General features: G+C 40.2%; 1 protein-coding gene across 1 annotated transcript in view; it reads left to right on the top strand.

Annotated features, from left to right (window-relative positions):
- The first annotated feature begins 16,277 nt into the window (after positions 1–16,277).
- Positions 16,278–20,884, top strand: part of GLIPR1 (GLI pathogenesis related 1) — a 30,087-nt gene continuing 25,480 nt past the window's right edge. Inside the window, exons 1-2 of the mRNA XM_025927038.2 lie at positions 16,278–16,363; positions 17,163–17,311. The gene's annotated coding sequence lies outside the window, so the exon portion shown is untranslated. The remainder of the gene's footprint in view (positions 16,364–17,162; positions 17,312–20,884) is intronic.

The raw sequence follows: 20,884 nt of genomic DNA, 5'->3' as shown, positions 1-20,884 counted from the left end.
ACCATAGTGACCTAGCGGAAGATAGCCATCTTCTTTGTGTAAGTGAAATGGTCCGGGATATGACTATCAGGCTTCTCAGGCTTGGACAAGATAAAAGCCAAAGGGCAGAATGTGCAGGCATGTTGCTATGGTAACTTCATACCAGCTCTCTCAGCCTCTCCTCCTGAGAGCTGGTCTTCCTGCACACAATTTGCAGTTTGTGCAAAGATCTTTGTTGGTTTCCGGAGAGGCTGGTAATATAACTGCTGTAACCTGTGAAGAATTCTCTGAGGAGTCCCTGCAGAGAGGCCCTGAAGCCACTTGATGGTATGCACAGTGACAACTTCCTTTTTGCCTTATTCAAATCAGAACAGCATCACTCCATAGAGAAGCAGAAAAGGTAGACCCAGGCAGATTTTTATGCTGAAACTCAGGTCATATTTGGACTCTTACTGAACTAAGAAATGCAGAGAATATGAACCTTCAGTAATGTTTTTCTCGGAAATATGCCCGTGCTAAGGAAAGTTTTTAGAAATACGTATAGAAAGACAAGTTTAGCAATGCTTAAGAGTTTAGAAATGCATGTTACTAATTCTCATGGTAACAGCTTTGAGTTCATATTTTTAAAATGACTACTCGTTTAAGTTTGAGCAGAATTGATTCCAGTGCTTATAAATTTGGTTTGGATGTTGTCTCTCTCGTTACACCAAAGGCAAAATTTAGAAGTTCCACCGTGACTTCCTTTGGAAAAAAACTGTTCCTTGAGGTTTGTGTGGCTAAAGCTGAAGTTAGGAAGTGATAAACTAACATCTAAAGTACAAAAGGATAGAGAACAGGAAGTACTTAAGTTAAATACATTAACAAGACACTCTTCTTGATGAGACTTAGTTAGACTCCTCTAAGCTGTCCTCTTGACTTAGACCTCAACCTTACCCCTACCCCCTATCCTTGCCAGACCAGCATAGCCCAGTTTTATCAACAGTCCTGTCAGTTGAGAGTGTTGGGGAGCAAGAATTCTGTCCCCTTCAAGGTCTTTCTAGCTTACTAAGAATCAGGGGTACCTGGGTGGTTCAGTTGGTTAAGCATCTGACTCTTGGTTTCAGCTCAGGTCATGATCTCATGGTTCATGGGTTCAAGCCCTGTGTCTTGGAATTCTCTCTCTCTCCCTCTCTCTCTGCCCCTCCCCTGTTCACTCTCTATCTCTCTCTCTCAAAACAAATTGAAATTTTAAAAAGGAATCTAAGAGATTCTCTGAGACAGACTAACAGGAGAAAATCAAATTTAATAATGTATGTGAAGCGAATCCACATAGACATGGAAATTCCAAAGGCAGTCAGGCAAAATGAGGTATTTATGTCACCGTGAACTAAGGAGAAGGGGGGAGGGGTCTAGGACCTCAGAGGAAAGGAATGCACTTCACAAGGTGATAAGAAGAAGGAGGACTTGGGTGTAAATTTTAAAAATAATAAGTAAATAAATAAATAAGAATTTTAAGAAGTTAAAATAAATAAACTAAATAATTCCCACCACCCACCACCCCCCCAAAAAAAAAGAAGAAGGAAGAGGAGGAAGAAATGTTTGGTAATTAGATGTTTGCCCTTCTACACAGATGGTTCACTCAAGTACAAATTATCTCTGCTAATAAACCTCTATTCTGGAAAAGACCCCCATTTTAGATGCTTCTATTTTGTTAAGGGAGGGGCAAATGGTCTTGATTGCTTGCAGGTCAAAATAATCTTTACAACGAAGTGGGCTTTCCTTGGCCCCGGCAAGAGACAATCTCCCTCACCCTTGATATATGATTACCCTCAATATCTAATCAAATTTCTCACCCCTCACCCTTGATATCTGATAAGTCTGGCCTGCTCTTTATAATTTTTCATCCACTAACGCCTCCCCCACATCCAACTCTGCTTCCTGTCTGTAAATCCCCAGCTGCCTTTATTGTTTTCAGAACTGAGCCCAGTTCTATACTGGGGCCTCTTTTCCCCTTTTGCAATAGTTTCTGAATAAAATCTACCTTTACGGCTTTTTTTTTTTTTAATTTTTTTTCAACGTTTTTATTTATTTTTGGGACAGAGAGAGACAGAGCATGAACGGGGAAGGGGCAGAGAGAGAGGGAGACACAGAATCGGAAACAGGCTTCAGGCTCTGAGCCATCAGCCCAGAGCCTGACGCGGGGCTCGAACTCACGGACCGCAAGATCGTGACCTGGCTGAAGTCGGATGCTTAACCGACTGCGCCACCCAGGCGCCCCTACTTTTACTGCTTTAACTAGTGTCTAGCTCTGGTTCTTTCAGACAATACGCTCAACCAGGTTCATATATATACATTGTTCCAATATTCAGGGTAATATATGATCTCAGTGCCCACATGATGGTGTCAGAAGTATAAATTAATACAAGTTCTAAGAGGGTAATTGGACACTCCATATTTGAAATCTTAAAAACACTCATACCTCATTATCCAGTAATTCTATTTCTAGGAATCAATCCTAATAAATTTGGAATAGGCCTTATATATAAATATAATCATGGCAATGTTATTTAAAATAAAGAAAAAATGAAAACAATCTAAATATCCAGCAATAAAAGTACAATGCATTCATTTGAGAAAACACTGTACAGTCCTCAAAAATGTTTATGAAGAATTACAACAGCCAAAAATATACTTATGAAATGATAGTAAGTAGAGAAAAATAAGCAAGATACGAAGTTGCATAAAACTATGCCTTCATTTAACAAATAAGTCTCTGAATATATATAATTTAATATGTATATATATATATATATATATATATATATATATATGTATAGTAAAACCCTGGATTGCAAGTAACTTGTTCTGCAAGTATTCTGCAAGACAGGCAAACATTTCTAATAAATTTTAACTTGTTAAATGAATGATATCTTGCAATATGAGTAGTAAGTGACGCCAAATGTCAAATGATCACAATTGAGTCAATGGTTCTTCTCTCTCCCTCTCCCTCCCTCTCTCTCTCTCTCTCTCTCTCTCTCACTGCAGGATTGTGGGTGATTGCCTCTCATGCTCAGATGCTCGCTCTCAGGCCACAGTGTTTGGCAGAAATCAGTGACTTTTCAGAACGTTGGCAAGTGCCCACAGCTGGCATTAGTGTATTTTTTGTCACTTCAAAGCACAAGAGTAAGCTTAGGAATGCTTTGCTTCATTCTAGGTCAGGCTGCCTGCAGATATAGACCCTTTCCTCTGTTGCCTTATTGCCAGTTACACTAAAAACAGTATATGACAAGAGTTTATTAATACCGTACTGTGCCAACATCCATGCAAGTGTATATGATGGCTTCCATGCAGGAAAAGATGCCATTGAGCCAATAGATAACAGTGATTCGATTAGTGATCATGAAAGTCATCTTACACAATAAACCTCCTCTCTCTGGTCTCCCTCACACCAGTCACAACGGTTTGCAAAGGTAAGTGCAGATTAACTTATTTTTCTATATATTTTGTATTTTCTTCATTATTTTATATTATATTATGTATTGTAATCATTTTTATATGAATATTTTTGGATTGCGGAATGAACCATCTGCGTTTCCATTATTTCTTATGGGGAAATTCGCTTTGATATACGAGTGCTTTGGATTACAAACATGTTTCCAGAATGAATTATGTTCGCAAACCAAGGTTTTACTGTATTTTAAAAACATACATATGTATATGAAACATTGAAAGTACCCCAAAATGTTAAAAAAAAAGGGAATCTTCTGAGAGGTTTTTTTTTTCTCCTCAAAAAGTCAAGATTCTTAGTTGCAAACAAAAGAAGTCATTCTGACGAAGTTAAGCAGCAAAGGCACTTATAAGAAATTGACAGGGTGATTGAGGGCACTGAAAACACAGTCTGCAGGCAGAACTTCTCAGAGCAATGCCTAGGTCTGGCTGATAAGAAAACCATCACCACTGTTGCTGTCAAGTAACAAATGCCACCAGCAGGACACAACTGTTGGCTGTCAGAAATTCTAGAAAGCTACCACCTTTTAAACCGCAACCCCCAGAAGCTGTAAATGTCTGTTGCTAATCACCCAGCAAAAAACAAACAAACAAAGGAAACAAGGTGGAGGCTATTTCTTCAAGTTGCTCAACTCCAAATCAAAGTCATGGAGGGTTTTGACATAACTGACTTAGATTATGAAGGGATACTTCTGACTGCTGGCAGAAAAGTATAATGTAGGGGCAGAGGAGAAAGCAAGGAGACAACTGAGGAAGGTAGTGCAATAATCCAGGCTGGAGGTGAAGAGAGGCTGATTGCAAAGGGAGTGGTGAGAAGTGGATGAATTCCAGATCTACTTCAAAGATGAGTCAATCAGATTTACTAATGGATTACATATATGTGAGGAGTGAAACAGGAATTAAGGGAGACTCCAAGATTTTGTCCTGAGAATTTGGAGACTGAGTTGTAATGAACTGAGATGGGAAAGATCGTGTATGGAGATGACAAGCAGCAGCTGAATACATGACAGGAGCTCAAGGCTGGAGATAGAAATATAGAAAATATTTTTGTATAGTGGCTAGTACCTCTTGAACAGTGGGTAGGGATTTCCTGTTGGGGCCAAGTACAATCTGGACATACCTGGGCATGTTTGGTTGAAATCCCATTTTCTTAAAATTTTTTTTTAAAATGTTTATTTATTTTTAAGAGAGAGAGAGAGACAGAGCATGAACAAGGGAAGGGCAGAGAGAGACAGAGATACAGAATCTGAAGCAGGCTCCAGGCTCTGAGCTGTCAGCACAGAACCCAATGCGGGGCTTGAACCCATGAACCAAGAGATCATGACTTGAGCTGAAGTCAGACACCTAACTGACTGAGCCACCCAGGTACCCCTGAAATCCTATTTTCAAGAAGACTAGGGAGCCCTCCAAGAGGGAACTTAGGTTGAGTTTGAACCAATGGAAAATTATTTAGACTTTGACAGTGAGAAAAGATTATGAACAGCATGGGGACTATGATTTGGATTCATCTTTTAATCTAAACCCCATAGGAACACAGATAGGGTGTAAATAAAATCTAAAAGGCACCTGGGCATAGAGCACTGCCCTGGGATCCACCCTGATGGCCTGGCTCCTTTGTGGAATGGTGGCCACACAAGAGAAAAGACCAGAAAAGTAGCACATGCCTAGAAAAGTAGCACAAACTATTGGTGGAAATGGATTCATTCACCAGCTAATGTAAAACAAACACTTGGACACTATCTTATGGACGGTTTTGCAAGACTTTTTGGTTCTATGTTAGGTAGTAAGGACAAGAAACCAGGGTGTGTTACCAACCTAACAATGCAGTTGGCTCTGCTTGGGTAAAAACAAACAAACAAACAAACAAAAAAAACAAACAAAAAAAAACCTGGTTAGAGTATGAATTTTTACTAATAAAGAGTTGAGGAAGGGGCACCTGGGTGGCTCAGTCAGTTAAGCAACTGACTTAGGCTCAGGTCATGATCTCATAGTTTGTGAGTTTAAGCCCCATGTCGGGCTCTGTGCTATCAGCAGAGTCTGGAGCCAGCTTCCGATTCTGTGTCTCCTTCTCTCTCTGCCCCTCTCCTACTCATACTCTGTCTCTGTCTGTCTCTCAAAAATGAATAAACGTTAAAAAAAATTTTTTTAAGGAGTTGAGGAAAATAAAGGAATTCAGAATATTTTTCCAAAATGTGCCACTTTGGCATGTGGACTATTTTGAGCTGAAAACAATCAAGACCCTGTGGTCTCAGGGGAAAATTTTGACCCTCCATTAGCTGCCTAGAAAAATAACATAATAACCATACTCTTGTTTACTGTGCCTTTCCTAGTAACCTCTCATAACTGGCTTTCCCCACCCCAGTCTTTGGTCTTTACTGGGAGATGGTGTTTAAGGCAGTGGCTTGGGCCATTTTAGGGAGCTACTCAGTCTTCCTGGGTATCTTTCATGTGTACAGGAGGTATACATGTTATTAAACTTCTGCTTATTTTCCAGTGTTAATCTGTCTTTTTATTATAGGAGGTATCTCAGCCAAGAATTTAGAAGGGTAGTGGGGAAATAAATCTTCCTTCTTCATAGTTACAAGAAAAGTTTCAAGATAGTTATAATTATTCTTGAATACACAAAGATAATTCACCCAGTCCTGAGAACTGCACATAACCTCAAGCCCCCAATCATCCAAGCTAGGCAAAAGAAATGAAAGTAAAAATAAACTTTATAAAGTTACAGGTTTTAAGAAGGCAATTTAAAAAATTTTTTATTTATTTTTTGAGAGAGAGAGACACATACAGAGCGTGAGCAGGGGACAGGCAGAGAGAAAGGGAGACATAGAATCTGAAGCAGGCTCCAGGCTTCGCACTGTCAGCATAGAGCCCGATGTGGGGCTTGAACTCACAAACTGTGGGATCACAATCTGAGCTAAAGTTGGTGCTTAACTGACTGTGCCACCCAGGCACCCCAAAGAAGGCAAATTATATTTTGAAAGTGTATCTTCAATTGTTGAGTAGAGAAAAGAAATATATTTTTTTTAAAAAAAGAGAGAGAGAAAGAAAGTGGCATTTGCCTACCATTTTCCATTTAATCTCCAAAGATGTTTAAAAACTAATTATAAAATATCAATTTGGGTGAGTCCATTCATTTTAAAATTAGGAAAATAAATAATTTAGTCTATCCAAATGAATATCAAATGCAGTGGCATAAAAAATCAGAAGATAAAGAATTTATTAAGAAACAAATTAACAGCATTCTGAATAATTTGCATCAAAATCCCCCACTGTGAATCTATAGCATAATTCTTATACTGTCAAGATATATTTTTTAAGCAATTAGCCTATCTAAAGGTAATGCTATAAAGTATGAAAATGTTCTAGGTTAAACTTAGTCTCAGTTGTACCTATGGGAAGCACATATGCATGCCTAAGTTATTAAAGGGAAGTAATAATAATAGTTAATAGATAAGTACTTATGTGTGTGTTGCACACAGTAAACATTTTTTTAACGGAGTCCATTTTTTTACGTTTATGTATTTTGAGAGAAAGAGAGAGTATGAGTGAGGGAGGGGCAGACAGAGAGGGAGAGAGAGAATCCCAAGCAGGCTGTGCACTGTCAGCACAGAGCCCGATGTGGGGCTCGATCCCACAAACAGTGAGATCATGATCTGAGTGGAAATCAAGAGTCAGATGCTTAACAAGCCGAGCCATCCATGCACCCCAAACACTGTTTTTTTTTACAAATAATTTCTTATCAATTCAATGAAGTATGTTATTACTATCCCATTTTTTTGAAGATAAGGAAGTCAAGGCACAGAAAAGTAAAATGCTCAGTCATTTAGCCAGTATATAGGAATTGATTTGAACACGGACAGCTTAAAGAAATTGTGCTCTTCACTGCAAGTAGGATTTGCAATCAGGCAGACCCTATATTAATATCAAGTGAGGGCAGGAGACCGAGGCCTCTGTAAGACAGCTGTACTCGGCTCTTGCTCTCCACCTTATTCATGCAGTGGCAGGAGGGCATGTTCAACCTTCCTACAAACCATCCATCTTGAACAGTGTTCATTTTGCCAATGGAAATTATTCGTAAACATCCTTGTACTAATTAACAAACTCTCGGGTGTCAACTTTCATAACCGTATCTAAAATACTAAGAGCACCTTTGGAGTCTGGATTCCTAATTAGAGTGCTTCAGTGCTAACTAATTGTTCCTAGGATTTGGATTAGACTTAACTTGTACACACTAGCATACATAAAACCAGCTTATACCAAGTTATTATTGTGTGAGGTATTGTGAGAAGTAAGGGAGATGATTCATTTTCAGAAATACCAAATAAAAGCTGTGTTGTCTAGTTAACAGTAGGTTTACAACCTTTTGGAAATTTATATGAACACCCCCCCCCCATAATGGAGTCCCCAATTTTAGACACTTCACTCCCTGGTTCTTCTTCCCTTCTCCATTTCTCAGGCTTATTTTCAAGGGCTTTGCAATGAGCATGCACCAAAGAACAAAGGGAGGGCGTACTGAAAGTCGCTGCGTCACCTCAGGGAATGTACATTTGTTCCAGTCAGACTACTTTTTGCCTTCCATGGGCACAGGCGATGTCCAGGTAAGGCTGTAACCTCTGTAGTACTCAGCCAATGAGGAACCAGGGGAGGGACTTGCATGCCAAGAGACAAATTGTCTGCTATAACTGCCCTGAGTGTGCCTATCCATTAGACACCCACTCTTGCCATAACATTGATTAAAGCCTCACTTCACTGAAGTCCAAGTCTCCCCGTCCCTCCTTTCATTGGGTCAATAGGCTTATTATTTGCTTTTTTTTTTTCATTGTTCTTTTTATTTATTTAAATCCAAGTTAGTTAACATATAGTATAATAATGATTTAAGGAATAGAATTTAGTGATTCATCACTTACATAGAGCACCCAGTGCTCACCCCAACAAGTGCCCTCTTAATGCCCATAACCCATTTAGCCCATCCCCCGACCCAACACTCCACCAGCAACTCTCAGTTTATTCTCTGTATTTAAAGTCTCTTATGGTTTGTCTCCCTCTCTGTTTTTATCTATTTTTGCTTCTCTTCCCCTATATTCATCTATTTTGTTTCTTAAGTTCCACATATGAGGGAAATCATGATATTTGTCTTTCTCTGACTCATTTTGCTTAGCATAATACACTCTAGTTCCATCCATGTTGTTGCAAAAGGCAAGATTCCATTCTTTTTGATCATCAAGTAATATTCCATTATATATATATATACCACATCTTCTTTATCTATTCATCGGTCAATGGACAATGGACAATTGGGCTCTTTCCATAATTTGGCTATTGTCGATAGTGCTGCTAGAAACATTGGGGTGCATGTTTCTCTTCAAATAAGCACTGTTGTGTCCTTTGGATAAATATATAGTAGTGCAATTACTGGATCATAGGGTAGTTCTATATCTTAATTTTTTGAGGAATCTCCATACTGTTTTCCAGAGTGGCTGCACCAGTTTGCATTCCCATCAGCAGTGCAAAAGGGTTCCTCTTTCTCCGCATCCTTGCCAATGTCTGTTGTTGCCTGAATTGTTAATGTTAGCCATTCTGACAGGCATGAGGTGGTATCTCGTTGTGGTTTTGATTTGTATTTCCCTGATGATGAGTGATGTTGAGCATTTTTTCATGTGTCGGTTGGCCATCTGCATGTCTTCTTTGGAGAAGTGTCTATTCATGTCTTTTGCCCATTTCTTCACTGGATTATTTGGTTTTTGGGTGTTGAGTTCGATAAGTTCTTTACAGATTTTGGATACTAACCTTTATCTGATATGTCATTTGCAAATATCTTCTCCCATTCCATCTGTTGTCTTTTAGTTTTGCTGATTGTTTCCTTCACTGTACAGAAGCTTTTTATCTTGATGAGGTCCCAGTAGTTCATTTTTGCTTTTGTTTCCCTTGCCTCTGGAGACATGTTGAATAAGAAGGTGCTGCAGCCAAGGTCAAGAAGATTGTTGCCTGATTTCTCCTCTAGGATTCTGATGGCTTCCTGTGTTACATTTAGGTCATCCATTTTAAGTTTATTTTTGTGTAAGGTGTAAGAAAGTGGTCCAGGTTCATTCTGCATGTCACTGTCCAGTTTTCCCAGCACGATTTGCTGAAGAGGCTATCTTTGTTCCATTGGATAGTATTTCCTGCTTTGTCAAAGATGAGTTGGCCATACATCTCTGGGTCCATTTCTGGGTTCTCTACTCTTTTCCATTAATTCATGTGTCTGTTTTTGTGCCAGTACTATAATGTCTTGATGACTACAGCTTTGTAATATAGCTTGAAGTCTGGAATTATGATGCCTCCAGGTTTCGTTTTCTTTTTCAATATTGCTTTGGCTATTCCTGGTCTTTTCTAGCTCCATACAAATTTTAGGATTGTTTGTTCTAGCTCTGTGAAGAATGCTGTGTTATTTTGATAGGATAGGGACTGCATTGAATATGTAGATTGCTTTCGGTAGTATTGACATTTTAACAATACTTGTTTTCCGATCCATGAGCATGGAATGTTTTTCCATATTGTTGTATCTTCTTCAGTTTCTTTCATAAGCTTTCTATAGTTTTCAGTGTATAGATTTTTCACCTCTTTGGTTAGGTTTACTCCTAGGTATTTTATGTGTTTTTTTGGTGCAATTGTAAATGGGATCAATTCCTTTATTTCTCTTTCTACTGCTTCATTATTGGTGTGTAGAAATGCAACAGATTTCTCTACATTAATTTTATATCCTGCCACTTTGCTGAATTCATGCATCAGTTCCAGCAGTTTCTTGGTGGAGTCTTTTGGGTTTTCCACACAGAGTATCATGTTGTCTGTGAAGAGTGAAAGTTTGACTTCCTCCTTGTGGATTTGGATGCCTTTCATTTCCTTGTGTTGTCTGATTACTGAGGCTACAACTTCCAACACTATGTTGAATAACAGTGGTGAGAGTGACCATCCCTGTCATATTCCTGAACTTAGGGGGAAAGTTCTCAGGTTTTCCCTATTGAGGATTATATTAGCTGTGGGTCTTTCATATATGGCCTTTATAATCTTGAGGTATGTCCTTCTACCCCTACTTTCTTGAGTGTTTTTATCAAGAAGACATGCTATATTTTGTCAAATGCTTTTTCTGCATCTATTGAGAGGATCATGTGGTTCTTATCCTTTCTTTTTTAATGTGATGTATCACATTGATTGATTTATGGGTATTGACCCAGCTCTGCATCCTAGGAATAAATCCCACTTGATCGTGGTGAATAATTATTTTAATGTATTGTTGGATCCGGTTTGCTAGTATCTTGCTGAGAATTTTTGCATCCATATTCTTCAGGGAAATTGGTCTGTAGTTCTGCTTTTTAATGGGGTTTGGTTTTGGAATCAAGGTAATGCTGGCATTGTGGAATGAGTTTGGATTTTTTCCTTCCATTTCTATTTTTTGGAACAGCTTCAAAAGAATAGGTGTTAACTCTTCTTTAAATGTTTGGTAGAATTCCCCTGGAAAGCCCTCCAGCCCTGGACTCTTGTTTGTTGGGAGATTTTTGGTTACTGATTCAATTTCTTTAGTGGTTATGGGTCTGTTCAAATTTTCTATTCTTCCTGTTTCAATTTTGGTAGTTTCTATGTTTCTAGGAAGTTGTCCATTTCTTCCAGATTGCCCAACTTGTTGGCATGTAGTTGCTCATAATATTCTCTTATTATTGATTGTATTTCTGTGGTGTTGGTTGTGATCTCTCCTCTTTCATTAGTGATTTTATTTATTTGGATCCTTTCCTTTTTCTTTTTGATCAGTCTGGCTAGGGATTAATCAATTTTGTTAATTCTTTCAAAGAACCATCTCCTGGATTCATTGATCTGTTCTGTTTGATTTTGATATCATTGATTTCAGCTCTAATCTTTATTATTTCCCTTCTTCTGCTGATTTGGGGCTTTGTTTGCTGATCTTTCTCCAGTTCTTTTAGGTGTAAGGTTAGGTTGTGTATTTGAGATCTTTCTTCCTTCTTTAGGAAGGCCTAGATTGCTATATACTTTCCTCTTATGACTGCTTTTGCTGCATCTAGAGGTTTTGGGCTGTCATGTTTCCATTTTCATTGGCTTCCATGTACTTTTTAATTTCCTCTTTAATTTCTTGGTTAACCCATTCATTCTTTAGTAGGAAGTTCTTTTATCTCCAAGTATTCATGGTCTTTCCAAATTTTTTCAAGTTTCATAGCATTGTGGTCTGAAAATATGCAAGGTATGATCTCAATCTTTTTATACTTGTTGAGGGCTGATTTGTGACCTAGTATGTGATCTATTTTGGAGAATGTTCCATGTGCACTAGAGAAGAATGTGTATTATGCTGCTTTAGGATAAAATGTTCTGAAAATATCTGTTAAATCCATCTGGTCCAGTGTGTCATTCAAAGCCATTGTTTCCTTGTTGATTTTCTGCTTACATGATCTGTCCATTGTTGTAACTAGGATGTTGAAGTTCCCTACTATTATGGTATTATTATCAATGAGTTTCTTTATGTTTGTGATTAATTGATTTGTATATTTGGGATTCCATGTTGGAGGAATAAATATTTACAATTGTTAGATCTTCTTGGTGGATAGTCCCCTTAATTATGATATAATGCCCTTCTTCATCTCTTGTTACAGTCTTTATTTTAAAATATAGTTTGTCGGGGCGCCTGGGTGGCGCAGTCGGTTAAGCGTCCGACTTCAGCCAGGTCACGATCTCACGGTCCGTGAGTTCGAGCCCCGCGTCAGGCTCTGGGCTGATGGCTCAGAGCCTGGAGCCTGTTTCCGATTCTGTGTCTCCCTCTCTCTCTGCCCCTCCCCCATTCATGCTCTGTCTCTCTCTGTCCCAAAAAATAAATAAACGTTGAAAAAAAAAAATTTAAAAAATAAAAAAAATAAAAATAAAATATAGTTTGTCTGATATAAGTATGGCTACTCCAGCTTTCTTTAGATGACCATTGGGATGATAAATGGCTCTCCATCCCCTTACTTTCAATCTTCAGGTGTCTTTAAGTCTAAAATGAGTCTCTTGTAAGCAGCATATGGATGGTGTTGTTTTCTTTTCCATTCTGATACCATATGTCTTTTGATTGGAGGATTTTGTCCATTGACATTTAGAGTGAGTTCTGAAATGTATGAATTTAGTGCCATTATCTTGCCTGTAGAGTTGGTGTTTTTGGTGGTGTTCTCAGGTCCTTTCTAGTCTTTGTTGCTTTTGGTTTTCTTTTGTTTAATTTTGTCTTTTCTCCACTCAAAGAGTTCCCCTTAAAATTTCTTACAGGGCTGGTTTAGTGGTCATGATCTCTTTTAGTTTTTGTTTTTCTGGGAAACTTTTTCTCTCCTTCTATTTTGAATGACAGACTTGCTGGATGAAGAATTATTGGCTACATATTTTTCCAATTCAGCAGTTGAATATATCCCGCCATTCCTTTTCTGCCCTCTCCAGTTTCTGTGAATAGGTCTGCTGTGAGCTTGATCTGTCTTCCCTTATAGGTTAAAGTCTTTTTCCCCTTGCTTCTTTCATAATTCTTTCCTTGTATGTATATTTTGTGAATTTACTATGATATGCCTTGGTGATGGTTGGTTTTTGTTGAATCTAATGGGAGTTCTCTGTGCTTCTTGCATTTTGATGTCTGTGCTCTTCCTCAGATTAGGAAAGTTTTCTGATATAATTTGCTCACATAAATCTTCTGCTTCTTTTTCTGTCTCTTCACCTTCTGGGACTCCTATAATTTGGATGTTATTTTTTTAATAAGTTACTGAGTTCTCTAAGTCTTGTATCGTGATCTGTAGCCTATGTTTCCCTCTTTTTTTCTGCTTCATTATTCTCCATATTTTTTTCTTCTATGTCACTCATTTTCTGCTCTGCTTTGTCCAGCCTTACCATCATGGCATCCAGTCGAGATTGCATCACAGTTATAGCATTTTTAATTTCAGCCTGGCTAGATTTTATTTCTTTAATCTCCACAGAAAGGGATTCTCTGGTGTCTTCTGTTTTTTTCAATGCAAGCTAGTATTCTTATTATCGTGGTTCTAAATTCTAGTTCAGACATTTTATATCTGTGTTGATTAAGTCCCTGGCTTTCATTTCTTCCTGTTCTTTCTTTTGGGGTGAATTCCTTCATTTTGTCATTTTGGAGGAAGAAAAAATAATAAAATAAAAAATTAAAATTAAAAAATTAAAAATAAAACAAAAAATCAAATAAAGGAAGCTGGATCCCAGGTATGTTTTGGTCTGCTTGTTGAAAGAGGCTTGATACTGGGGCGCCTGGGTGGCGCAGTCGGTTAAGTGTCCGACTTCAGCCAGGTCACGATCTCGCGGTCCGTGAGTTCGAGCCCCGCGTCGGGCTCTGGGCTGATGGCTCAGAGCCTGGAGCCTGTTTCCGATTCTGTGTCTCCCTCTCTCTCTGCCCCTCACCCGTTCATGCTCTGTCTCTCTCTGTCCCAAAAAATAAATAAATGTTGAAAAAAAAAAAAAAAAAAAAAAAAAAAAAAAAAAAGAAAGAGGCTTGATAGAATAGAAAAGAAAGAGAAAGGAAAGAAGAAAAAACAGTAAGAAAAAAATGTTTTAAATTACAGAATAAAATAAATGAAATAGAATAAAAAATTAAAAATAAAAAATAAAGTAAAAAAATTTTTTTAACTAAGAGAAAGAAAAGAAAGAATTAAAAAAGAAAACTTTAAGCAAATACAGAAGCAAAGAAAATGAATAAATAATCGAACCAGTGAGCAGAATGAAACGTGAATGGTTACATCCAGTTTCTCCTAGAACTGAAACTATGAAGCACTCTATGGTCCATATACTAAGCAGGTAGAGTGACTTGCAATGGTCTTCTGGGGGGTGTGCTTAGAGGGCACTGTTAGGCAGGGCTTAGTGTAATGGTTCTGTTCTCCACTAGGTGGCGCTACTTAGCTCACTGAGGTGGATCAGTGTACGTGTGCCCATGCACCGGTACCTGAGAGGTGGAAATGGCTTTACCCAGCTCCCTAGTCACTGGCATAGGAACTTCATGCTCTCACACACCTTGGATCAAGCACCTCTACTTTGTCTCAGGTTTCTATCCACTCCCCACCTATAACAGTGGGCTTATTTCTGGCAATTTGGGGGCTTGGCCGAGATTCACGTCAGTGGGCAGGGTCCAGGTCCTCTTGTGAGAGGGGAGACGTGTCCCACCTCAGTTTGGGTGGCCTTTTTGCAGGAGGGCCCCTGGCCCTTGGGGGATTCGTGGAACTCAAGAACTTTTTTTACCTGCGGAGATAGAAGAAGTGATGCTGGGTGTAGCCTATGGCAGCGACCTGGTAATTCTGTGCAGGGACTAAGGTAGGCAAGTTAGCCTATAAGTATTACCTTGGGAGTCCGGAAATCCTCAGAGGCTGAGTGTGTGTGACTGAGACGTATCCTAGATATAAAGCGAATGCTGAGTCTTGAGTATCCTAGATACAAAGGGAATGCTGAGTCTTGATCCAAGGTTCCCTTCTCCTGCAAGGGAAACATCTGGAGACAGACGAAGCGGGTTCTGGAGAGTTCAGGAAACCTCCATTAAGGGTGGTTGAACATCCCAGGGAAACTCAGAAGCAGGAACTAGCCTGGTCAAGGATGGGGAAAAGAAATTCTAGTATTAGGGGTAAGGGAAGAGACACCCAGAAAGAGGTGGGGACTCTTCAGATTCCCCCAGATAGTCCACTGGGACAAATGCTACAGTACTGGGAGGACGCTCCTTGTCTACTGGTTTGTGTCCAAATCTGAGGAAGGAACTGGAACAACGTGGGAAGGACATAGAGAACTTCCCTCTTCCCTCCAGGGGCTCAGGAAAGGGTTCTAGGTTATTCTCATTAAGGGAGGTCCCTTTGGGACAGGTAGAAATTGGCTTTGTCAGTGCCCCCCTCACCAGTTCTGAGGTAAGGAATTTCAAGAAGGAAATAAAACCACTGTTGGAAGCTCTATTGGGCTTGGCAGATCAGGTTGATCAGTTCTGGGGACCTAATGTTTATTCTTGGGCTGAGCTGATGTTTATCACAAATATCTTATTTACTGAAGAGGAAAGAGGAATTATCATGAGGGCTGCAATGTCTATTTGAGAAAGAGAGCACCCACCCAGCCTGGGTGTTAGGCGAGCTCAACAAAGCTGGTTGTAGACCTGGTTGGGACGACCATGATCCTGGGGACAGGGTTAGGATGCAGGATCTAAGAGAGCTAATAAAGGGATCAGGGAATCAGCTCCAAGATATCAGGATGTCGCCAAAGCTTTTGAGATATAGCAAGAGAAGGAGGACCCCAACTACTGTCTTACAGAGGCTTAGGGATCAAATGAGGAAATATTCAGGCCTCTACATTCAGAGCACCTATTGGGCAGGGTCTCCTGAAGGTTAATTTTGTCACTAGAAGTTGGCCTGATATTGCCAGAAAGTGCAGGAGATGGATGGATGGAATGAGAAGCGAATAGAAGGATTGCTCAGGGAGGCACAAAAGATATTTGTAAAGAGGGATTGTTATGCCTAGAATTCGTGATCCCCAAATACCGCCAGGGAGCCGAGTCCGAGGCAAAAGCAAAAGAGCCTTTATTCGAGCTAGCTCGAGCTCAATCCCCTACCTGCACCGACGCAGCGGTGAGATACCGGGGAGAGAGAGCGAGGTTCAAAAGCACAAAGGTTTTATAGGGGTCTAGGGGCAGTTGGTGAGGTAATGGCTGTGGCCTCAGCTGATTGGCTGGGGAAGGGTTGGAGTCCTGTTACGCAGGTCGCTGGGCGTGTTTTGATCAGGAAGTTTGAACAGGTGAGCGGGAGGTTACTCAAGGGGAGGAGGCGTGGTCTAGGGGAAGGACACAGAACAAGATGGAGTCCGCCGGCGTAGGCCGCCCTTTCAGGATGAGGAGAAACAAAAACAGAAAGCAAAGATGATGGTAACAACTGTGGAAAAGAGGATTGAAAGGAAAGGGGGAAATAGAGGAGGGGGGAGGGGGGAAGGGGGAATGACGAGGAAAACAAAGGCTAGAGAGATGTAACTTAAATAAATCTCCTTGCAGATTGCAGCCCACTGATAAACACCTGAAACATGCAGAGCATGACCTTCCTCACGGCTGCCTTAGTGCCTCAATGTCATTTTATTACCTAGGCTTACTAAAGGTCAAATAAGCTCGTGTTATCTCTGTTGCAATTTGTTAGCAAAAAGACTTAAAATGATGGCCAATTCTATTTATTTACATTGAGAGAGACAGAGGCAGCATGAGTGGGAGAGGAGCAGAGAGAAGGGGAGACAGAGAATCCCAAACAGGCTCCATGCTCTCAGCGTGTCAGGGAAATCAAAGAGCAATGTCCTGGGTTAGAAGATTATAGGGAACACATTGCAAAGCAGAAAACTGCTTTTTGGCCTTGCTGAAAACAGCGGCCTTGCTTTGCTTATCTAGTTAGTGTATATCTACGGGTTAGTTAATGTATATCTATGGGTTAGGTCCTGCCTGTGTTCATAAATTCCTTAGACCATGTTATCTCATGGGATATTTTATCCTGCCTTGTTTTTCTGCACGCTTTCTATACATTCTTACTGGCACGTAGCCCACTGATGTATTGTGCAATGTTTCTCTAAATGCAGACTCAATGAATACGGGAGCTTGGGAGCAGCTGGGGGAAACTTCCCTTAGCCTCCCTCTCACCTCCCTTGACTTGAATGGAGTTTTGAGTAGTCCTTTCTGCTCTCCTCAGCTTTGCTGGACAAAGCCCGAAGCTGAATCCACAACTGGTGACACTGACGCAATAGTGATAGACTTGAGAGGAAGATTTTCAGGGGGCAGAATGGACACATTCAGGCAAAGAAAGTGAAATTGTCCAGACTTCTGACAGACCACATCGCGGTAAGGGACAGCAGTACCCGCTTGGGATAGCTGCCAACGTGTCTAGTTTTCAATGAGAGTATTTTTCTCTTTCTCTACCATGGGCCAAAAAATGCCAAAGGAACAGCTATTATATTTAAAAACTTTACAGGAGCTTTTAAAGGCGGCTCATTGTATGGTTACAAAAGATCAATTAAATAAATTGTTATGAGCAATAAGAGATGCCTGTTCCTGGTTCCTCAACCATGGTACAGTTGATTTAGATCTATGGGAGCTAGTGGGAAAAAATCTAACAAGAAAACTTGAAAAAGGAGAGAACCTTCCTGATTCCATTTTAGTGACCTGGAGTTTAGTCTGTACAGCATTATGTCACTTACGTGTATCTCCAGAGAAGGAACAAATTAAGAAAGAAAGCCTAACACCCACCTCTCCTACGACACCTCCTACTATGGATGATGACCCCTCCACTGCCCCTTCTGTGCCTACTCCTCCCATTCATTCATTCATTCATTCGTTCATTTCCCTGGTTAATGACTATGATAATTGGAGCCAACTGTGGTTAATGTACCTCAGGACAGGGACTTTAAGGAATATCTCCAAGCAGCTGCTGAAACCCCATTTGGTTCGGGGAAATTCCCTGTCTTCTCTGGCCTGACATGGATTGCCTAATTCCACTAGTTGATGGAAAACAAAACAAAACAAAACAAAACCTGGCGTCTGCTCCTCTGAGCTGACAGGCTTTAGGACCCGGAGACGTCTTTCTCTGCTCTCTGGGCATTTATCTGCTTCCAGGCTTCTTGGCCAAACCTCACTGACTCATCCTTCCCCTCCCCCTTCTGTTTCTGCAGCATCTGGGGTGCGGCCCCTGCATAACTGGTTCCTATCCCACCCTCAGTGCTCAGGCACCACTAGTTCCTCCTCCTACCCTCCTGTCCGGGAGCAAAGAGCACCCCCTTGGGCCCCCCCACTTCATATTCCCCACCAGCATTCCAGGTAAAAATTAACCATGGAGAACAAATTGTCTTAAGTGGACCCAAGTAAACCGTATTCAGTGTTTAAGATAATTTAAGTTTGTTGGGTTTTGATAGACCTTTTTAACAGCATTAAATATGGAATTTATTCTATCTAGGCTTGCTGAAAGTCAAGTAAGCTTGTGTTATCTCTGTTGCAATTTCTTAGCAAAAGGATGACTTAAAATAATGGTTAATTTTGTCTGTCTCAAAGTTGTCATGGGTAATTGTGGAGATAGCTTTCAGTCCTTGGTAACCAGACGTTAAAGTTTTGTTTGCACAACAAATGGGATTGAATTCATTGGCTATCTAATGAGATAAAAGGCTAAAGCACTGATGACTAGATGTAGGTTTGTGCTTTTGACTTATTGCAGAGAATCTAAGACTATTTGGGTCTGATAAACATGCTTCATACTTTATTAAAATTTTACTATGGAAAACCTGCATTGCGCTCACTTGATAAACTTACCATCTGAAAAAAATTCTGATATAACAGTTCTCAATTGGTTACTGATGAAGTTTTGGGGTGATAATGGGGTGGTCTAGAGCTGAGAGTCAAGAAAGAATTCTTGAACACCTCTTTGGTGCAAAAAGGTTATTTTATTAAAGCATGGGGACAGGACCCATGGGTAGGAAGAGCTGCACTGGGGTTTGACAGGTAATTCATTATATACCCTCAGGTTGGGAGGGGGTCAGGGATAGAGTAAGTCTGTACGGAATTTTGGAAGCAAGGTTTCCAGGACCTTGAGGGGCTAGCTGTTGCTAGGGAAACTCCACTAATTACAGTTTAATATCACCTTAGTTATGAGACCCTTCAGATGTATATCAGGGGACCATAAGCTTGGAGTATGATTGCCAGCATATATTTTGGGGCAGTTGAGATACAGGAAGTAGATTTACAGGATCCTCCCGTTTGGGACACTGTTAACCTAAGGTTCTCTTTTGCCCCCAGCAAAGTGTCATCATTGAGTCAGCTGAGCTCCTAGAGAGATGTCACTCTGCCAGTTTCAAGGACTTGTCAATGGGCAGTAGGCATTAAGGGAATTTAATTTTTCATTTACCTTAGTTTCTCACATCAGCATGGCAAGCACTTCAACCCCTTTCCTTTGTTCTTGGGTAGCCAGGAATGTCAAAGGAATATCACACATATTACACCTGGGGTGGGGGGTGGGGGAGGGGAGTGTGTGTGCCAGGCTGTATTTTACCCTCAGCTTGCCCCACACTCCCTCATCAGTTACGAAGTTTTCATTGGAGACTAAGGTTTCTAAGAGCTAAAATTCTGCTAAGTGTACTAAAGACTGATGGAAATAAGGAAAGCAATTCCATATGTAGAAAAGTAGGAGATATGTAAGAAAGATTAAAGAATGGAAATACATTTTTTTGTTGAAGGTAAAAGAAAGTAATTTTGTCCTAAATGAGACTGGTTGTTGGCAGAGAAATGGCTTGGGACAAAATCTGAATGCAAAGGAAAGTTGTAGAAGGTTCGTGAAGGGAAATCTTTGGAAAGGAATTTTATGTGTGGTCAGGATGGACTAACGTTGAAATGAATAGATTTTAAAAGTACACTGGTATAAGATTCAAATTCTGCTTTTCTCTGTGTTCAAGAGACTAAGTTTTCTTGGACTGTTGATCTGCTCTTGATAAGAAAATGTAAACAAAGTTGTTCGTTTTTTTTCTCTTTTGTCTGCTGGGAAAACCAAAGCTTATGTTTTGTCTTTTTCAGGTCTTTATTTAGTTAAAACTTCTCAATGTTAAAGGAGCTAAGTTTTCCTAACAACCATATAACTCTACTGGACAAGCTATTATAGAATGTACACATGCCACTTTAAAACAAATGCTTCACAGGTGCACCTGGGTGATTCGGTCAGTTAAACGTTCAATTTCAGCTCAGGTCATGATCTCATGGTTTGTGGGTTCGAGCCCCATGTCTGTCTCTGTGCTGACAGCTAGGAGCCTGTAGCCTGCTTTGGATTCTGTGTCTCCCTCTCTCTGACCCTCCTACGCTTACACTCTGTCTCTCCCTCTCTCTTTCTCTCAAAATAAATAAACATTAAATTAAAAAAAAAAAAACCGCTTCACAAACAAAAAAGGGTGAAACTGCACAATGACCCCCCACCTTGGAATTCACTGTATAAAGCCTTACACACTCTAAATTTTTTAAATTGTGATTCCCATGGCCTCACAGCTGCTGAATGGCATTTTGCGCCACATCTCCTGGCTCAAGTATCAGAGCCTAAGTGCTACTTAAAGATATACGAGGCAATAATTCATGGAAAGGACCCTATGAACTGATAACATGGGGATGGGGACATGCATGTGTTCTCCCATCAGGACCGCACTGGGCACGTGCCCATCTGATCAAACCACACCATGATTTGGAAGGATCAGCCTTTCAACCCGCTTCCTCAGATGGCCGATTTGTCTTTGTAAGGGGAGACCATGCCCACAAACGACCAAGGCAAGTGATGTCACCTGGGAACAACTTAAGAAGCTTGATCAACATGTCAGTGAGGTCATAGGCCGTGTCTGAGCGCCACCAACCCCAGAAAACAGGTTTTTAGCATATTTAGCTGTAGTTTCTCAA

Source organism: Puma concolor, chromosome B4, assembly GCF_028749965.1.
Source record: "Puma concolor isolate L17-30 chromosome B4, mPumCon1.1.hap2, whole genome shotgun sequence".
In the NCBI taxonomy this organism is placed as follows: domain Eukaryota; kingdom Metazoa; phylum Chordata; class Mammalia; order Carnivora; family Felidae; genus Puma; species Puma concolor.
The sequence above is the reverse complement of the archived record's forward strand: the minus strand, read 5'-3'. Positions and strand labels throughout refer to the sequence as shown.